Consider the following 19,656-nt stretch of genomic DNA (forward strand, 5'->3'; position numbering starts at 1 on the left):
GACTGAATTTTTTTTTAAATTTTTCAGCCAAAACGATTCAGTTATAAGGCTAGTGAAAAATACATTTTGCCCATGTTAAAATCCTGGAAACCTTTTTCTTTGAAAAGTTTAGTATTGACATGCTTTGGGGACTTGAAATTTGGCAGAGAGGTTGGCTGTGTGTCAGGGTCTAGCTTTTTGCTAAAATTTGGCCCAAGTTCTAAGCTTTTGAAAAACTACAGTTGGCACATGCTCAGTACAGACAGACTTTAGCAGCAAAATTCCCCAGATTCCATCTGCATGGGGCATGCCCCAACCTGAAACTTTAACTGCTGCTCTGAGGAGCTGTGCGTCGCACCATACTGGGTCCAGGCCAATGATCCCTCTAATTTTTTACATCCATGTGAGGAATGAATTTTGTCATGTGCACCAATATGGAGATGATGTATGGTGGGGGTGGGGCTGAGGGGTTCGGAATGTGGGAGGGGCCTCAGAGCTGGGGCAGAGGATTTGGGTGCAGGGAGGGTGAGGACTCTGAGGGTGCTGGCTGTGGGGTGGGCCTAGGGATGAGGAGTTTGGGGTGCAGGAAGGGGCTCAAGGCTAAGGCAGAGGGTTGAGGTGTGGGCTCTAGCTGGGGCCGAGGGACTCAGGGTGCAGGCTGCCCCGGGGAGAGAGGACTCCCCCCAGCCCTCTCTCGCCACAGCAGCCTGGAGCCAGGGGGAGAGGTGCCTCCTCGACCAGGGCAGCTCCAGGGCTGGGGCTAGGGGAGATCGCCTCTCCCAAGCTGCAGCAGCTCTGGGGTCAGGGCCGAGAGCCTCTCCCCAACCGTGGCAGCTCTGGGGCTGAGGGAGAAATGCCTCTCCCCACCTTCGCGCCCACACAGCTTACAGGGAACTTAGGTTCAGCCACCTGAACTGAGAGTGAGAAGACTGTCTTTCCTGTGCTCTCAATGACCCCCCTTGTGGGGCTCACACAGTGTGGAGGAGGAAACCGCCTAATTCAAACGCAGAGGGGACAAGAGGCATACCTGCAGGGGGGAGTAAATTAGGACAAGGAGCCTGGGGTGAGGTGAGGGAACTGGAGGTTGGCAGGAGGGAGAGGAAAACAAATAGTTGTGTGTGGGGGGGCGGGGGGGGGGGGGGGACAGGCACTGAGAACCAGTGGGGTACAGGAAGGAGGAGTGGAGGACAGGAAGACAGATCCGATGAGAAGTTAGGATGCAGGGGGAGAACTGAGCCTGGTTGGGCAAAGAGACTGGGACAAGGAACTGGAGGGAGTGAAGAGGGCAGGGGAGTCATTAAGATTGGATGCAGTAGCACTGTGGACTAGGAGTAGTAGGGCTGGGGAGGCGACTGAAGGCCAGGGTGAGGGGAAGACAGGGATTGGGGGAGAACTGGCCAGGCCAGGAGACAGAAAACAAGGAGCTGGGGGAAGACTGGAACTGGGATGGGAAGTATGGAGAGGTGAGCCTAGTAGGGCAAGACGACAAGGATGAGAAATCTGAGTAGTAGAGACTGCAACTGGCCAAGTGAAGAGAAAGGACTGGCATGAGGACCCAAGGGTAGGAAAGAGACAGGACTGGGACAGAGTCAGCTTAGAGGTAGAATAGTCTGTGTCATTAGACATGCCCCTCCACCGCCTGGAGTGGAATCCAGGATTCCAGAGTCTCACCATTCCTCTGCTGAGAGCAAACATCTGTAAAACCCACTGGCAAATTGTGTGTTTCATCCCTCTCTAGTACTGGTCCCCACACAGGATGACAGCTTACCACTGCTATCAGTTGCTCTGTTAGCTCAAGCAGCAGAGGCCTGTACGATGAACATAAAAATTCCAATCCTGTCAATGACCAACATGGGTGTCAAGATAATGCCACATAATGAATTTTCTATTTTTTCAGTTTGATTTTTTAAAAACCTAGGAAATTGCATTTAAAAACTATATTAAAAATCATTATTAAAGGCTGTAACGTCAAATATTCAAAAGTTAGAAAATGCCAGAACTTAGGTTGCCTATGCAACCTTAATTCGGCTCCTTTGTGCATATGCATTATGATACAGTCTTCAATATACATGATCACATACCATTTTTGTCCACAGGACTCTTGCCTCATTCCGTACACAGAATTTAGGGTGCTCTTTTAAGCAGCTATTCATAGTTTTTCCTCATCCTTGTTCAAAGTGTCGCTTCATGCCTAATTATCTGTGCATTGTTCATGCTCTGTTCTGAAGACAGAATTATTCACTTCCTTAGAGGTTTTTTCTATGGTGCTCATCACAATAGTATCCAAATACTTCACAAATATGAATAGATTTAATGAACAGATTTATTTTCACAACAAGCCTGTGAAGTGAAGGAGTATGATTATTCCCATGTTACAGATGGAGAACTATGGCACAAAGATTAATGTAAAAAGTATCCAGAAATTTTCAGTGCCCAATTTAAGATACCTAGCACCTGATTTTTCAGAGTACTTAGCATTATACAGCACTTTATATGTTCAAAGCACAGCTCCCATTGACATCAGTTGCAGTTATGAGTGCTCAGTGCTTCTGTAAATCAGACTCCAGGGTCTCAAGTCAGGCACCCAGAATATGAAGAACATAAAATTAGTGATCATCTGGGAAAAGTCTGGTCTAAGACTGCTTAGCACCACATGGGAACTTTGCGCCTGAAACAGGGATAGAGCAATCTTCTCTGAGATCCTTCCTGTCCCACAAACAAAGACAGTAGTCAGAAGATTTTGGAAGTGGATTGCTGGCTAGGTAAGTGGTGTAGGGTTTTGGTTTGGAAAACATTGGTCCACCTTCTATAGGGAGAAGGGGCTATAGAGTTTGGACGGCTTCCAGACTCAGTAGATGGGGGACCATTTCCTTGGGGACAGGCTGGCAAGAGAAGTCAGGAGAAGATGTGAGCATTCAGCACAAAATCAAGGATGAGAGAACAAAATTTATCAAGGAACCAAAGGACACAAAAAGAAGAAATTCTTGCATTGCTTATACATTAATGCTAGGAGACTGGGTAACAATCAAGAGGAACTGGAATTGCTCATTTATGAGAGTAAATTTGATCTAGCTGGTATTACTGAAACATGGTAGGAGGACTGCCATGACTGAAATGTTACAATCACTGGTTATGACCCATTTTGAAAAGATTAAGTGGGCAAAAGGGGAGGTTGAGTGGCATTAGATGTCAATAATAAAATTAAATAAATAGACAGTTAACAGGAACAAAAAGAATCCTAACAATGATACTGGTTCATTACTAGATGGAAGCGGTAGAATTATCAACAAAAATAGAGAAATGGCAGGAGTGTTCAATAAATATTTCTGTTCTGTATTTGGGAGAAAAACAGATGAGATAGTCATATCAAATTCTAACACTCTTTCCGTTCCACTAATATCTCAGGAGGATGTTGAACAGCAGCTACTAAAGTTAGACATTCTTAAATCAGCAGGCCCAGATTACTTGCATCCAAGAGTGTTAAAACAGCTGGCTATGGAGCTTGCTAGACCATTAATGCTGCTTTTCAATAAGCCTTGGAGCACTGGGAAAGTTCCAGAACATTAAAAGAAAGCTAACATGCCAATATTTAAAAAGGGTAAACAGGATGACCTGGGTAATTTATAGGCCTTGGCAGCCTGACACTGATCTTGCACAAGAAAACAGAGAGGCTGATATGGGACTTGATAAATAAAGAATTAAAGGAGCATAATGTATTTAATGCCAATCAACAGGTGCTTATGGAAAATAGATCCTGTCAAACTAACTTGATATCTTTTTTTAATGAGATTACCAGTTTGGTTGACAAAGGTAATAGTGTTGATGTAATATAGACTTCTGTAAGACTCATAGATTTTAAGGTCAGAAGGGACATTTGACTTGGTACCTCATGACACTTTGATTAAAAAAAACTAGAAAAAAAAATTAACCTAGCACGCATTATATGTATTACTGGCTAACTGACAGGTCTCAAAATGTATATACAAACAGGGAATCATCACCAAATGGCTGTGTTTCTAGTGGGATCCTACAGAGATTGATTACTGTACCTACGTTATTTAACATTTTTATTAATGACCCGGAAGAAAACATAAAATCATCACTAACAGTTTGCAATGGACACAAATATGGGGGAGTGGTAAACAATGAAGAGGACAGTTCACTGATTCATCTTGATCTAGATCACTTGGAATTCTGGATGCAAGTAAACAACGTGTGTCTCAATATGGCAAAATGTAAATGTGTACATCTAAGAACAAAGAAGGTAGGCCACACTTACCGAATGGGGGACTCTATCCTAGGAAGCCAGGAACGCTGAAAAAGATTTGGTAGTTGTTGTGGATAATCACCTGAACATGAGCTCATAGTGTGATGTGGTGTCCAAAAAGGCAAAAGCTATCCTTGAATGTATAAACAGGGAAACCTCAAATAGGAGTAAAGTGGATATTTTACTTCTTTATTTGGCACTGGTGCAACAGCTGCTGGAATACTGTGTCCAATTCTGGTGTCCACAATCCAAGAAGGATGTTGCTACATTGGAGTGTGTTCAGAGAAGCCTTGAGAATAATTAAAGGATTAAAAAATAAGCCTTACAGTGACAGGCTCAAGGAGCTCAATCTATTCGTTTAGCAAGAGAAGATTAAGGGGTGACTTGATTACAGTTTGTAAATACATATATGGGGGAAAATATTTAATAACAGGCTCTTCAATTTAGTAGAGAAAGACAGAACATGATTCAATGACTAGAATTAGACCAAATTCAGACTGGAAATAAGGCAAACATTTTTAACAGTGAGAGTAATTAACCATTTGAATAATGTATCAAGGGTCATACTGGATTATTTTCTTTTCTAAAAGGCATGTTCTAGGAATTATTTTGGAAATTCTATGGCATGTTATACAGGAGGTTAGGGCAGATAATCAAAATTGTCCCTTCTAGCCTTGGAATCCAATCTTCCCAGGCAGCATTCAACTGCCTTAACCGTACCACCACCCTTTCTTTCCCTGCAATCTCCTGCCTCACTCACTACACTCCTTCCAACTTCTGCAATAAATAAATCAGGATCCTACAGACAACAATTTCCTTTCACTGCCCAATTCTGGTTCATCCCCAAAGCAGGTCCATCCTGGGCACTGAATGAGGCAGGCATGCTGTGGCAAAAAGTAGTATGTGCTCATGTAAGTACAGAGGGTATATGGCACAATAGGGAAAAATTCTGTGGCTTAATTTTGGCATTTCCTAACTTTTGAATGCTTGACTTTGCAACATTAATAGTGCTCTTTTAGCACAGTTTTTGTGTGTGTAATATGCAAATACCTTAGAAGCTCATTAAACTGGACTGTATTTCAGTCACATATATGGAGCATCTGTATACCATACATGCAAATAGGGCTAAGTGGACTGCTATTTCTCATTCACATCTAATATAGTATAAGAAAAGCGCTGCTGTTAAGAGTATAATGCTTGTTTCAAGATTTCCAGTTTCATCAAAGCAGCACTCAAGCATACAACAACAACAAAGATCTGCTTTGGATGGGGCACACACATTTCAGTTTCCATAGAGATTGCATGCGTATCAGCTGCCTTATCTGATGTTTCTGCCTTGCAGAATCCTAAAGATCCAGTAGTGAGTGATGTGTCAACCAAAAGAATTATTTTCTCACTTGTCAATTTTCTAACAAGAAAGTTCCACTGGAATTTTTGGTGCCAAATTCCTGTAGTCCATGGACTAAAATCCAGTAATTAACATGATCACAAGACAATACAGCTTATTCTGTACCTATGGAAAGTCATGATTTGTGGGATACATGCTTCTTTGCTAATCTGCATAGTAAGGCTCAACAAGATCCTTTCTCAATCTATAACTCCCTGCATTTTATCTGAACTCATAATTTGTTATAAACAATCATTTGTACATTAAAAATTTGCACTCCATACATTTCTATAACAGAACACCACAATATCTGATTCTCACAGACATACAACCACGAATCGTTGGTGGTGTTTTCTTATTCAACGTATTTTACTTAAATGACTGTATTATGGCTTTCACTGAGATTTAGAAAAAACTCAGCCCAATATTTCTGAAGTTTAACTCTGACCATAAATGGGCACACATAGAGCAGAGTCAGCATTATATGTGGGATAGCCCTAAAAAGGTATATCCATTAGCCAGTAACCTAAATTGAAAAGAACTGATTACAGTCGATGCAAATTAACAGAATTTCTGTTGAGACTTTGGCCCAATATGAGTGTGTAAAACTGAAAGTACAATATGTACAAACCAGGTACATTAAATGTAATTTCATTTCCAAAAATAATGCAGTTAGTAATGTCAGGTTTGATCTAAAACTTACATTACAGCACCAGAGGATGGTGCTATTAGTCTGTGTTGACAAAGTATTTTAGAAACAAAGATGTTAGTGTTTTATGCATATATAGGTATACCACATATATATTTTTATTATTTGGATTACAGTAGCACCCAAATATGCAAGGTGCTGTGCAAATGTAAGAACTGTCCTGACCCAAAGCTTATACTTATGCACCAGAATTGCCTTTAGCTGATCCCAAGAAACACAAGTTAAATTACTCAAATATATTTGAAGTGTGAAAGGTAGTGAAGCAGGATAATATTGGAATAAAGGTTATTTCCTAAACAAAAAAGAAAGATTACCTCAAATCTGCTGTTCAATTTATCTAACATTATTCAATAAACACCTTCCAGAAATGTAACACGGAAGTGGCATATCAATCAAAGTTGTAAGATATTAAGTACAGTAACTAGAGTCCCAAAGAGCTAAAGAAGATAATCAATCAGCACATAACTGATTTTTAAATTCCCAATCTGGAGACACCCTAACATATAACTAGTTTTAATATCTTATCTAATTTCCTTTAGGCCCTGTGAAGTCGCAGAACTTCTACTCTGTTAGTACCCTAGTGTGCACTCTACTGGTGAAATTACAACCACCCCCAACCATGAATGGTCAAAGACCTGACCTATCTGGGGGAAGTGAGTGATGTTCTCTTAGTGTTACTTTTATCTTTGCTTTCCACTTTCTCTTATTTCTTTTTACTAATTTGCAAAACCAGGTCATTGTGTATGAAAACTGTACTTGATCCTCCACCACACACCTCCCATAATTCAAAGGATGCCCATAGAGACTGCAATGTCACTAGCAGAGTGCATGTTGAGGAATCTCACAGACTGGAAGACTTGTGACTTCAGAGAACTAAAAAAATAATCCAATTATATATTGAAAACCCTTCAATTTAAAAAAAAATAGAGTATTTTCAGGCCATACTGTCAGATATTGTCACAAAAAAGGTAACGGCTAAAAATCGAAGTAAAGAAGTACAAACATTAAGGTTCAAACAGCAATATTCATTTGCTGTGTTGAACATTCTTTTGGTAAGTTTAAAAAGTAATATTTTAAGAGACATATTTAATCAGAAAAACCATGGACAACACTGGTGCAATGCAGCCAGCTTAACCATGAGTGTTAATTTTTGCATTTCCTATTTGTGATTTTAATTGTGCAACTTTAACAGGGAATTTACAGTGTTTTCCCGATTAAGTTGCTTAAGGTATTCTTCTAAAAAATGATGCAAATCTAAAACTACCTGGCTTACAGACTTTATAAATGGCTAACAACGTTCTGGACTCTGGAAAGCCTTGGTGAAAAGCGTTGCAATAGTGAAGACAAGAGGAAATGAAAACTTGGCTGAGGATTTCATTTAAGAGAAAACTGAAGCTCCTAATGTAAACTGGCTATGGTTTGCAAACAGGAGAAATGGTAGGAAGAAGAGAAACACAAGTTCAGGAAATGTACCTATGGATCTCAGAGAAGAGGTCATTCTCAAAGACGACAAAAGAGCAATAACAGAAACAGAACTATGTCATAAGAATGTAAGAGTGGGCAGATTGGGTCAGACCAACAGTCCAACATCTAGCACAGAATCCTGTCTTCCCCCAGTGGCCAGTACCAGACACTGCAGAGGGAGTGAACAGAACAGAGCAATTTATCAAGTGATCCATTCCCTGTCTTCCAGTCCCAGCTTCTAGCAGCCAAAGGTTTAGGGACACCTAGACCACAGGGTTACATCCTTGAACATCTTGGCTAACAGCCATTGATGGACCTATACTCCATAAACTTCTTTGTTGTACCCTGTTATGCTTTTGGCCTTCACAACATGCCCTGGCAATGAGTTCCACAGATTGACTGTGTGTTGTATGAAGAAGTACTTACTTTGTTTTAAACCTGTTGCCTATTAATTTCATTGGGTGACTCCTGGTTCTTGTGTTACGTGAAAGGGTAAATAACACTTCCTTATTCACTTTCTCCACAACATTCATGATTTTATAGACCTCTACTATATCCCTCCCCCAGTCATCTCTTTTAAGATGAACAGCCCCAGTCATTTTCATCTATCCATGCATGAAAGTTGTTCCATCTCCCTAATAATTTTTGATGCCCTTCCTTGTACTTTTTCCAGTTCTAATATACCTTTTTACAGATGGGGTGACCAGAACTGCATGCTGTATTCAAGGTGTGGGTGTACCATTGTTTTATGTAGTGACATTATGATTTTTCTGTCTTATTATCTATCCCTTTCCTAATGGTTCCTAACATTCTGTTAGCTTTTTTGACTGTCGCTACACATTGAACATATGTTTTCAGAGAACTATCTATGACTCCAGGATCTTTCTTGAGTTGTAACAGCTAATCTAGACCCCATCATTTTGTACGTATAGTTGGGATTATGTTTTCCAATGTGCCTTACTTGGCATTTATCAACACTGAATTTCTTCTGCCATTTTCTTGCCCAGTCACCCAGTTTTGTGAGATCCCACTGTAACTCTTTGCAGTCTGCTTTCAACTTAACTATACTGAGTCATTTTTATAGTCTGCAAACTTTGCCACCACACTGTTTACCCCTTTTTCCAGATCACTTATGAAGATGTTGAACTGCACCGGTCCCAGTACAGATCCTTGGGAGGCCCTGCTATTTACCTCTCTACACTGTGAAAGCTGATAATTTAATCCTATCCTTTGTTTTCCTTTCAACCAGTTACTGATCCATGAGAGGACCTTCCATCTTATCCCATTACTGCTGACACTGGCATAAGAGCCTTTGGTGAGGGAAACTTATCAAAGGCCTTCTGGAAATCCAAATACACTATATTCACTGGATCACCATTGTCCACGTTTGTTGACCTCTCAAATAATTCTAACATTCTTGATCCATGTTTTCCTTTTACAAAAGCCATGTTGACTCTTCCCCACCATATTGTGTTTGCACGAAAAGTGCTATTCTAATTTCCTCTAATCACCTTTTGCATGTCTTTGACAGATTTCAGAGTAGATTTTCAAGAGAGAACCAGAAATGCCTACATCTGTAAGAGACAATACCAAATGATGAAGCAGCCCATAGTGTCAAAAGCTGCACTGAGGTAAGCATAAAAGCAGTACCCATAATCAACAAAAAGAAGTCACTGTAGATATGCTGGAGGACCCTTTTGATGCTATAGCCAGAGAAAACCCGAAGAGAAATCTATCAAAGATATGATTGTGCAAAAGGTGATTGGAGGACATTAGAACAGCACTTTGCTGCAAAATGCAGTTAAAAATGAGGCAGTAGTTAATGCCTATGAGTATCTTGGCCACACGAGGTCTAAGAGAATTCTATCATATTTCTGGGACTTGAGGAAGTTGGAGGTAATCAAGATAATGGGAGTAACCATTTTGAGGACACAGGATCAAATGTAAGAAAGAAAGGAAATGTAAGAAAGAAAGAAAGCTTTTGACACGGTCTCCCACAGTATTCTTGTCAGCAAGTTAAGGAAGTATGGGCTGGAAGAATGCACTATAAGGTGGGTAGAAAGCTGGCGAGATTGTCGGGCTCAACGGGTAGTTATCAATGGCTCCATGTCTAGTTGGCAGCCGGTATCAAGTGGAGTGCCCCAAGGGTCGGTCCTGGGGCCGGTTTTGTTCAATATCTTCATAAATGATCTGGAGGATGGTGTGGATTGCACTCTCAGCAAATTTGCGGATGATACTAAACTGGGAGGAGTGGTAGATACGCTGGAGGGCAGGGATAGGATACAGATGGACCTAGACAAATTGGAGGATTGGGCCAAAAGAAATCTGATGAGGTTCAATAAGGATAAGTGCAGGATCCTGCACTTAGGACGGAAGAACCCAATGCACAGCTACAGGCTAGGGACCGAATGGCTAGGCAGCAGTTCTGCGGAAAAGGACCTAGGGGTGACAGTGGACGAGAAGCTGGATATGAGTCAGCAGTGTGCCCTTGTTGCCAAGAAGGCCAATGGCATTTTGGGATGTATAAGTAGGGGCATAGCGAGCAGATCGAGGGACGTGATCGTTCCCCTCTATTCGACATTGGTGAGGCCTCATCTGGAGTACTGTGTCCAGTTTTGGGCCCCACACTTCAAGAAGGATATGGATAAATTGGAGAGAGTCCAGCGAAGGGCAACAAAAATGATTAGGGGTCTGGAACACATGACTTATGAGGAGAGGCTGAGGGAGCTGGGATTGTTTAGCCTGCAGAAGAGAAGAATGAGGGGGGATTTGATAGCTGCTTTCAACTACCTGAAAGGGGGTTCCAAAGAGGATGGCTCTAGACTGTTCTCAATGGTAGCAGATGACAGAACGAGGAGTAATGGTCTCAAGTTGCAGTGGGGGAGGTTTAGATTGGATATTAGGAAAAACTTTTTCACTAAGAGGGTGGTGAAACACTGGAATGCGTTACCTAGGGAGGTGGTAGAATCTCCTTCCTTAGAGGTTTTTAAGGTCAGGCTTGACAAAGCCCTGGCTGGGATGGTTTAACTGGGAATTGGTCCTGCTTCGAGCAGGGGGTTGGACTAGATGACCTTCTGGGGTCCCTTCCAACCCTTATATTCTATGATTCTATGATTCTAAGGAAGGTAAAAGGCAATTTACCTTTCTTTAGGGTCATCTACATTACAAAAACTACTGTGTTGTAACTGGGTCCTCTAACAGTTATAATTCATTAACTGGAGTACAGTAAGCTCCAAAGGAGACAAGGGAGTAGCAAAGGAAAGCATTTATTATTTTATAGTACCTGTAATGTGCTAGCCAAGTCACAAGGAAAGCATTGTGGCATTAGGGCTGGATGACACTCAAATTAGGGCAATGAAGCAAAAAGAAACCCCTCACACTTTGTCTCTAAAGCTGGGAGGATGATCAGAGAGGATGGAAACAAACTGTTAAATATGATGGACATTTCTCTTCTTTTAGATAATCATCATCTGAGCTACACAACAGGCCCTTATTACTTAATGTTTATATAAAAGGATGAAAATGTGCTACCTATTGCATCTAGCATTTAAAAAAAGTAACTATTTTGCATACATAAATTAGTAGCATATAGCACTGCTTCAAAATTTTCAAAACTACAAAAAGTTTTGTAATATTTTTCAAAAAATTACATCCTGATGTCTGATCAGGTCTAGTAGTATGTAAAACTGTCTATACATTGACATTTTATATACATTAATAAATCATAATACCTCTCTATCACCACCCACTCCCTTTATAGGTTAAGCAATATAGAGATGGATTCAATACAAGAACAGTTAGACTAGAAATATGTTTAGTGTTTGTAACAGGGCAGTCACCCCACTCCGGTTTGGAAGAGGTTAAAAATAGCCCTGGAAAAGTGAGCCAATCACGAGCGGGCTTGCAGCAGCCAATCACAGCCCAGCTGGGTCAGTATAAGAAGGGCTCCTGGGAAGGAGGAGGTCAGTCTTGCTTCAGAAGAACGTAGCTGCCTGGTAGAGACAAGGGTACCTTGGACAGGGGATGATGGACACGTTGGGCCTGCGGGCAATGCGGACACCTACAGTGTGAGTCCCCAGGCCCAACGTGGAGGATCCAGTTGAGCCCCAGCGAGAAGGGGGGACCCAAGACAGACTATGAGAGGCCCAAGGCTGCAGAGGAGCAGGGAGTCTACTTTGGCTGCCGCGAGCGGGGCCATATTAAGAGGCACTGCCCCCTCAGGGGAGGGCGGCCGAAGAAGAAGGTGCCTGGCGACCCAGAACAGGCAAAGATGAGCGTGGTCAACACTGCAGTGAAGGCGGTAGACCTGCCCGAGAGCCACCAGCATGAGGTGGCAGAAAAAGGGACTGAGACAGAGTGGACCCAGTGAGAGGTCAGGACCCAGGCTGTGAGCAAGCAAGCTACAACGGGAACCCCAACCCTGACGTTAGAGGGTCCAGGGGACATTAGCCTATGTATGCAGCTGATGGCCACGGAACAGGCCCTCTGGACGGTGGAGGTGGAGCTGCAGAAAGCCCACAAGGAGAAGGAAGACCTGGCCCTGAAGTTGAAGGAAAGTGAAGAGAAGTGAGCTCAACTGGCAGGACATCTCTGGGTCACACAGGCAAGAGGACCCCCTTATCGCCAGGCGTGGGATTTTGAGGGGGAGGTGTAGTGTGGTGGTCACCCCGCTCCAGTTTGGAACCGGTTAAAAACAGCCCTGGGAAAAGGCTGCCGCAGGAAGCCAATCATGAGCGAGCTTGAGGCAGCCAATCAGGGCCCAGCTGGGCCAGTATAAGAAGGGCTCCTGGGGAGAAGGAGGTCAGTCTTGCTCCAGAAGGATGTAGCTGCCTGGTAGAGACAGGGGTACCTTGGACAGAGCAGTAGAGGGAAAGGGCAAGCTGAGCTCTGGCCTGGCAACCTCCCAGGCTGAGGCCTTGAGGCAAAGGCCTGAGGAGGTACTAGTGCTGCAGGGAGGCAGCCAGGGAAAGAAAATGCAGCAAGTCCAACCCCCTTGCCAGTGATGAGTGGCCATTTCAGATTGCAGTTTGCCCCTGAGAGAAGGGACTAAATGATGACTGGCAGTAGCCACTGAGGCAAGGTAGGTACAAGGGATTGGGATTCCCCTGGGAGGGGAGACCCAGAGTGTGGTGACCCTGCCGTAGGGCAGCACTCCAAGGTAAGGGGCACCATGGTCTGGGAGGGACATGGGGCCTGAACTGGTGGAGATAAAGGGACGGCAGAGGGGCAGGTAAGGGCAGGGGAGAAACCGGTCAGAGGAGGGAGCTCTGGAACTGGATGACCTAATTCCCGGACTGACCAGCAGGAGGTGCTGCGGCGGTGAGTGCCCCACCTTATTACAGTGTAGTGTTAAAACAGATTAAAAGTGTTTTGTCAAAGATTATGCTGGGAGTATGAATGGGAGCTGGGATTAGCCTGTTACAAGCCTGCTACATTCAAAATGTTTAAGGAACTATTGGAAACCTTTACCCTTTGGAAAATGTTTAAGAAAATATTAACAGACCTAAGTGATTTACAAATGTCAAAATTAAGTTTGTTGAAAGTTAAATCCTTAACATTTAACATCTTAAAATATTATATTTAATATGTAATACAGTGCTTGTGAAATGTAATCATTTAGTAATACATACTCATTTTGAATAAATTAAGTAGTAAAGTAGGGGAAGATTTATAAAAAATATTCTTAGCCTTTAAAGAACAAAAAAATGATGGTAAGAGGAATCATGGGAAATGAATTGTTTTCCTTTGCACATGTAAATTAGGTACAGTTAAACATTTCACACGATCTGTTAAAAATGAAGTTTGCTGAGAATACATATCCCTTTTATAGTATTAGTTTTACTAAAGTTTAAAAAATATGCAGCAGATATACAACAGTTACCTATCCACACACAATCATGTAAACTTTTTTTAAAAACAAAACTAAGTGAATGGTATTGTTATATTTAAAACAGAAAGGCAGAATAAAATAAAAGGCATTTTATTCATGTACTGAAGACTGTTACCATTAATTGTTTCATGTGGTTTTCAGATATTGGAAGGGCTGTTTTGTGCCACTATAACCTAGGATTTGGTGAAGTCTCCATTATCAAATCCTGTTTTTTCAGTAATTATTTGTTTAATTTAAAAAACAGCGACTACTCCATCCAGAGCAGCATTTATATAAAACAAATGTCATAAAAATATTGAATTGTGAATATAAAATGAAGATAATTAGCTTAACACATCTGGTTGCTATTATACGTAACCCAATTAAAAGAAATAAAATTTGCCAAGTGAAGTTCATTATATAGTCCAGTCAGTTCTGGTATTTTGTAGAGATATGTAACTCCAATAAATGGCCAGCACATGTTTACAGTATTTGCTTAAGGATTTTCTTCCTCATGCTAATGCATTTGTTTAAAGTATTTCAACATTTGTATGATACAAATAATCTCTAAGTGTTAAAACGCTCATACATTATGATTTTTATGCTGCTATACCCTACAGCAACTTTTGTTTTCCAAATTATTTTAAAATGCACAATAGTCCCAGGCAGGGAACATGACAACTTTAAACTTGAGGTGAAGATGACATAGATATTAGGAGGTTCACAATCCAAAATAAAAAGTTATAAATTGCTTTGGAGCTGTAAACGGGGGGAAGAAAAGCAGCTCTGGCCACAGCTGCCATGCAATCATCTAAAGGCAGTTAGGTATCTCGTACGATCCCCATATTGTAAGCTCGAATGAAACTGTGGATGCACCCTGTAATAAAAGGTCTTTGCCAGACCTTCCAGTTGCTCTCTCCCAACCAGCCATCTTCACTTCATTATCTCAATTAAGTTTCACAACACCCCCATTACCTATGTGCTATTCCTATTTTAAATTAGGAACATGAGGCTCGGAAGTCAGAACATTTGCCCAATGTTAAACAAGATCTAGCATTTTTCCTCAATGCTACTTCCCACCCCCATGATGGAGCCTGAAGGAGGCGGCAGAGGGAGACTGAAATTCTATCTGCTTAATGGACACTTCTCTGATGAATATCACCCCCATGTACAGTTGCACCAACTTAGAACAGGAGAAGGGGCAGAACCTAGAAAAATTAACTGTTATCCTGACCCCGCTACAAAAGAAAAAATCTGATGCTCCAAACATGCTCTGGTATGATTGGATATTTAATGTATTGTAGTTGGTTTCCAAAGACATTGTGGACCTTATTCACAGCACACAAGGACTGGGGATTCTCACTTTACAAACAGGCTGACAGAAAACAGTTTGAAATAAGTCTCTCTTGAGACTAATTTTAGTGCTAAATTGTTTTCCTCCTTGATTTAGAGAAAATGCCTCTTTGTTTTTAGCATCTCATCTGCCAGGTTAACAGGCTTGAAGATTCACTTTAACTCTTACGTTTCTTACCGCTCATTTCAGTCTCCTGGTATTTTTCTGAAGTAAAAAATTAAATCAACCAGAGTTTGCCACTCTCCTCTCTTGCATCCTCACCATCCTGGACTGTATACATATACAGTACATTTGAATAAGAGCAAAGTGCAGAGGAAGGGGAGGGCATTAAAAATACTGAGAAAAAGCTTTAGTATTCTTTGTTATTTAAATGTGTTAGTGGCAACACATTTACAGAAAAAAAAACCTTTGAAATCTAGGTGTGAAACTGCTAAAGCTGCTTTGAATCTAACTTGAAAAACATAAAACCAAGCTGTATCAATGCAGCAGGCTGATTAAGCATAGTCTGAGTTTATCTGCAACAACTTTTGTGGTATTTAAAAACAATATATTAGCAGTAAAAAGTACACTGATAAAAATTCACATCTCATTACTAGAACTATGGTGACAAACCTTAAATTATGCAAAAAGCTAGGAAGGCAGTTTTCTTAGACTAAGGCCTTGTCTACACTATGGGGAGAGATCAATCTAAGTTATGCAACTTCAGCTACGTGAATAACATAGCTGAAGTTGACATACTTAGAACTACTTACCACGGGGTTCACACTATGCAATGTCAACTGGAGACACTCTCCCATCGACTCCCCTTGTGCTTTTCGTTCAGGAACTGACTAGAGAGCGATCAGTGGGCAATTTAGCAGGTCTTCATTAGACCCACTAAATCAACCGCTGATGCATCAATCGCCACACGTCAAACCCCGGTAAGTGTAGACAAGCCCTAAAATTATTTATCCAAACATTCAGATAGCACAGATTACATAGCTGGGACCAATGCATTGCATGAAAAACGCATGGTCCCATCAAAAAGCACAGTGTGAAACAGAAGCCACCAGCCAGACTGGTGTGTGCATGTATCAGAACTCTGTGGGGTAGCCATATATGTAAGTATATGGTGAATCCAGTACTAAATTGACTGTTCAGGTAACAGAATGGCTATCACTAGTAATCTGGTATCAAACCATAATCTTTGATTCTGGTTGCATCTATCCAAGAGAGAGCTGGGGGGGCAGGAAGGGGAGACCAGGTTTGGAATCAGACTGGAGGAAGACAGGCTATGTTTAAAATTCCAGCACCGAATGCCATTTGCTATTTTAAGTATCAAAGATTCAAACAAAATTTCAGATTCACTTTTGTATGAAAACAAAACCTGTAAAATTTCTGTACAGAGTCTCCATCACAGAATCATCCTATTCATTATTGTAACGCTCTTTGAACAGAAATTTCAGAAATTAGTGTCTTTTGGGGTGGGTTCTTTACATGCATGGTCTCAAATTACATGCTTTTTTTAAAGCAAAGTAATCCTTACAGCATTTTTGAGATGTTTCAGAGTAGCAGCCATGTTAGTCTGTATTCGCAAAAAGAAAAGGAGTACTTGTGGCACCTTAGAGACTAACCAATTTATTTGAGCATAAGCTTTCGTGAGCTACAGCTCACTTCATCGGATGCATAAAAGTGGAAAATGCAGTGAGGATGTTTTTATACACACAGATCATGAAAAAATGGGTGTTTACCACTTCAAAAGGTTTTCTCTTCCCCCCCACCCCACTCTCCTGCTGGTAATAGCTTATCTAAAGTGATCACTCTCCTTACAATGTGTATGATAATCAAGGTGGGCCGTTTCCAGCACAAATCCAGGGTTTAACAAGAATGTCTGAGGAACGGGGAGGGTGTTTGTTGGATCTGTATTCGCAAAAATAAAAGGAATACTTGTGGCACCTTGGAGACTAACCAATTTATTTGAGCATAAGCTACCCCCTGTTCCTCAGACGTTCTTGTTAAACCCTGGATTTGTGCAGGAAATGGCCCACCTTGATTATCATACACATTGTAAGGTCAATCTAAGATACGCAACTTCAGCTACGTGAATAGCATAGCTGAAGTCGACGTACTTATTTCTACTTACCAGGGTGTCTTCACTGTGGTAAGTCGACAGCTCATACTCTCCCGTTGACTCTGCTTGCGCTCCTCATTCTGGTGGAGTACCGGAGTTGACGGGAGAGCGATTTATCACCCCCGCTGGATCGATTGCTGCCCACCAATCCGGCGGGTAGTGTAGACAAGCCCATAAAGGCAAGTAAGCATCCATATTCTGACTCTAAGAAAATGAAGATATGATCTACCAAAAGGAGAGAACTTTCACGGGGAAAGAATAGTACTGTGGGCATATACTGTAACCGTAAACTAAACTTATGTATTTCCAAAGTAATAGTACATAGTTTTTTAAAACTCTGAATAACTTTGATGCCAGCCACAATACTCTGTCCATTTGTCCTCTTCACCCCATCCCCCATTCTCCAGCTTCAAAGGGGGGAGGGGGGAAGAGACAGAAACTGGAGAAAAACAGTGATTACACACCTCTGCAAATCTTTTAAGACTTCCCAAGTATGACACCAGTAGATCTATATAGGAACTTACATTACCACCATCTCAGTAGTAGCAAAGTGTTTGGTAGTTAGTAAGAAAAGACATGGAAATATATTAGAAAAAAGTATGGATAACACCCTCTATCTGTAATAAAAATAAAAAGTTACCTCTAGACCAGAATCAAAACTGAGCTGTGAGACCCTACCCAGATCAATGGTCTTTACAAAATCAAATTACACTGTATAATAATGAGAAGTACAATGAACAAACTAGTACAGTGAGGTAAATTAGCAGACAGCTAGGGTGAACACTTACAGCTCTATTCCCAGGTGCTGAAATTAAAAAAAGGCTTCCTTAAACTACTGGTAAGGTTATAAATATATTACTTTAGGGAAGGTAACCCTAAGAAAACATAGGATTTAAAAATATCAAATATTAGAAGCCAGGAAATTCAAATCATACTTCACCATGAAAAATATTTACTTAAAGTAATATTATTGCAAGATGTCTATAACAGGAAAATAATTATCGCTGTTTTTCAGCTTACTTTGTGCATTGAATAGTCCTTTGTGTATAGTGTCATCATTTCCCCTGTATTGCCAAATTAGTCATTTTCCTCTTTTTATGTGGGTCAACAGGGAAGAGAAAAACATAAAAATATAGGAAAATGTGATTGTAAAACCACAGAAAGTAGCAGCAGGGACTCAGAAATGGCTGTAGTACCTGAAATTATTTTAAAACTTTTTTTGGCATTTATTAGATTTAAAGTTAACAACTCAAATTTAATATTTTAAACACAGCAAAGTATGAAAGTGGAGCTGGGGCAACCCAAATGACCATAACTATTCCCTATTTCTCCCACATTGTGCATCCTGGTAAACAGTAGATATGTATCTATGCTAAGTATCAAAGCTACTTGCACGTTACACTCCTCCCTATTCTTTGGCATTTCAACCAGGAAAATCTTATCACCATGTACCTTGACAGTCCACTTAAAAGATTTTCTGTCTATCACCATAAAGATATGCAGGGTATGCAGAACAGAAATATAGGACTTAAAATGGGACTAATGTACAGATCATTTGTAAAGGTTTAGAATGGGGGAAATGCATGGGACTTATATGAAGGAACTATACCAGAAGTATAGATGAGGATTGGATGATTTCTTTATATAAAGTGTGATATCCACAGAATGAAATGGAGTATGTTCTCCGGTGTAGATGTGGGAACACACATAATGGGTGGGTAGCGCCTATTATTTCATGTATGATATAATGTACTAGAATATGTACTTAATGCTTTCTATGAGGAGGATGAACAATATGCAGCCGGAAAGCTGTCTTATGATGTAAGCGTAGGTGGAGAAGAGAATACACAGAAACGTCAAAGCCATGCCTTTCTACTTGTATTGTAAGATGCCTAGCACACTTGGGTACTAAGATACTCGAAACATTATTGTTATTTAAGTCTGCATTTGCATACTTCCCTCCCGCCCCCCTTTTTTTAAACTTACACTTAACTTTGCTTTTCCTGAGTTTGTACATTTATTTTTTAAGCTACAATGTTCTTTTAGGCTCTTTCCCTTATGTTATTTATACATACTTACAATTGTAAATCCAGTTTAAAGGTTTTTTCCCACCCCTCTGATTTCTTAAAGATTTTTGTCCTTTTGATACTTATATGTCTATTACTAGATTCAAAAGCTGGAATGTTTTTGTTTAGAATTGTGAAATATTAATGTGACATAAACCTCTGTAGGTAGTAACAACATCTTCAAAGTGGAGCTCCTCTAATCTTTGGCTGCTTAGCTACACACTTCAGGAGACATCTGTAATCTAACAGCTATGCACAATAGCAGCAAAGTCATGAGAGACATTACCAAAGTTAGCCTCAGGCCACATGACTTTCTGAAGATCCATAAGGTCTCTCAGACCTTTGGACTTCAAAAAAGAGATTTTTCTCTTTCCAACTGCCAAATTGAATATATATAAAAAAGTAGCTCCATTCTCAAAAAATAATGAACTGAACTTCAGCAAGGATGGAT

General features: G+C 40.8%; 1 protein-coding gene across 3 annotated transcripts in view; it reads right to left on the reverse strand.

Moving 5' to 3' along the window:
• Nucleotides 1-19,656, reverse strand: part of HBS1L (HBS1 like translational GTPase) — a 127,892-nt gene that overhangs the window by 57,302 nt on the left and 50,934 nt on the right. The window contains exon 1 of one of the 3 annotated variants that reach the window (XM_048844498.2): nt 17,152-17,173. The exons of the other annotated variants lie outside the window; for them this stretch is intronic. The gene's annotated coding sequence lies outside the window, so the exon portion shown is untranslated. Of the gene's footprint in view, nt 1-17,151; nt 17,174-19,656 lie in introns of those variants that run through there. 3 annotated transcript variants of the gene reach the window in all.

The sequence above is a fragment of the Caretta caretta genome, chromosome 3 (genome assembly GCF_965140235.1).
Source record: "Caretta caretta isolate rCarCar2 chromosome 3, rCarCar1.hap1, whole genome shotgun sequence".
NCBI lineage: Eukaryota > Metazoa > Chordata > Testudines > Cheloniidae > Caretta > Caretta caretta.